Below are 2,397 nucleotides of genomic sequence, written 5' to 3'. Positions count from 1 at the left end.
CTCTGCCTCACACTGACTGCAGCAGCAGCAGAATACATTTGGCGGGAAAACCAGTAACTGGGAAGGTTGTTATGTTATTAGGCCCTGCCCCCATAGCATGAAGATGCCAGTATTCCTGGGATTGTATGAAGGGGCATGGCTAAATTACATTCAATTTGCATAATTAGCTCAGCCTCCTATGTACACATTTAGGAATGATGGCATTATATCCACATCCACTTTACTAGGGGATGCGGTCATTAGGTCGAGTGTCAAAAGATTTACTATTGGTCGACGGTTAAAATGTCGACACATGCAAAAGGTGTTTTAGAATATATACACCGGGTTATTACCTGGTAATGGGTTTTCCTCTACTCCACCATGGCAGCCCTCACTCATGGGTTTCTCCCTTCTGGGTAGTGCATTTGGAAAGGAAAGAAAGACACCAGTCCCAGCCCCCATAAAAGGGCTCCTCCTCCTTCCTCCTGTGTCTTTAAATTCTCCAGCTAAAAAACATAACAGGTTAGTACACACCACAAAATAACAACCAGTGAGGGTCGGGAATATATGCTGCCATGGTGGAGTAGAGGAAAACCCATTACCAGGTAATAACCCGGTGTTTCCTCTACCTCCCCCATGGCAGCCCTCACTCATGGGTCATACCCAAGCAGTATGCCAACACAGGGGGGGTTAATACTCACGTAACTGAAACATGAGCCTATTTCGGCTATAATAATCAAATAATAATAATTTTTCTTCTACTTCTTCACAAGACTGCCGCGCTCAGGATTCTTCTCCCAAACTTGGCATCTGATGATGACATCACATCGACTCTGTAATGCCTTGTGAAGGTATGCACCGACGACCACCCTGCCGCTTTGCATAGTTCTAAAACTGAAGCGGATTCTTTCTCCGCCCAGGATGAGGCGACCGACCTTGTGGAGTGAGCTTTAAGTCCTTCAGGCGGTACTGCGCCTCTTATTTGATATGCTTTTAAGATGCATTCTCTGATCCACCTTGATAGCGTTTGTTTGGACGCCGCCTGACCTTTTCTGTGTCCTTCCATCAGTATAAACAGGTTCCTTGCTTGTCGCACTGCTGCTGACCTCTGTTTGTACACTGTCAGGGCCCTGACAACGTCCAACATATGAAGACGCTCCTCCTTGCTGTTCGACGGGTTGGAGCAAAAGGATGGGAGCACAATTTCCTGATTTACATGGAATTCTGATGCGACCTTCGGCACAAACTGTGGATTTGTTCTTAGAGTTACTTTATCTTCATAGAAATTGAGATAAGGTTCATCTATCCATAGTGCCTGCAACTCTGAGACCCTGCGGGCTGAAGTTATGGCCACCAGAAATAGCACTTTCCAAGATAGCAATTTGAGTGGTATTTCATGTATTGGTTCGAAAGGGTCCTCCATGAGAACACCCAGTACCAGGTTTAAATCCCACGGTGGCAACGGATTTCTGACCCTTAGTTTCAGTCTTTTCACTGCTTGCATGAACCGGCGCACATCCCTGTTGTTTGCCACGTCCCAGTCTAGCATAGAGGATAGTGCTGATATTTGCACCTTCAGGGTACTAGCTGAGAGGCCCATCTGTAGGCCTTTCTGTAGGAAGCTCAATATTGTCGCCACTAACTTTGGGTCTTTCTGCTCGTTTCTTGCCCAGTATATGTACCTCTTCCACATTCGATAGTATGTCTTCATTGTGGAACTTTTTCTGGCTTGGAGTAGCGTCCCGATAACCTCCTTGTCAAATCCTTTTGCCTCTAATGCCTTGGTCTCAGTAACCAGGCCGTCAGGTTCCAAGACAGGGGTTGTGCCCTCGTTACTTGTCCCTGCGATAGCAAGTCTGGAATTGCTGGCAATTTCCACGGGCCGTCTACTGCCAGTCTGCACACCGTGCTGAACCATGGCCTCCGGGGCCAGTAAGGAAGAATCGTTATGACTTGTACATTCTCCCTTTGAATTTTCTTTAGCAGTCTTGGGATTACCGGTATTGGAGGAAAGACATATGCCGTGTCCATGTCCCAAACTGCTGTCAGGGCGTCGACTTGAGCGGCCTGGGGCTCCCGGAATCTTGAAAAGTAGACTGGTACTTTCTTGTTCCCTTCTGTTGCCATCAAATCTACTTGTGGCCTGCCCCACTTTCTCACTAAACTGTCGAAGATTGTGCTGTTGAGGGCCCACTCGCCTGGCAAGCATTTCTCTCTGCTCAGCCGGTCTGCTATCACATTGTCCTTGCCTGCAAGAAATACTGCCGAGATGCCTACCACCTTGGTTTCTGCCCACTCGACGATTTTGGAGAGCTGCTCTAATAGTGCCCTGCTTTTCGTGCCCCCTTGGTGATTTATATAGGACACCACCGCCTGATTGTCCGATCTTACAACCAGTTCTCTGTCCTGCGCTTGATC

Source organism: Crinia signifera, chromosome 5 (genome assembly GCF_055691185.1).
Source record: "Crinia signifera chromosome 5, ASM5569118v1, whole genome shotgun sequence".
Taxonomy (NCBI): Eukaryota; Metazoa; Chordata; class Amphibia; order Anura; family Myobatrachidae; genus Crinia; species Crinia signifera.
This window is presented reverse-complemented; position numbering follows the sequence as displayed.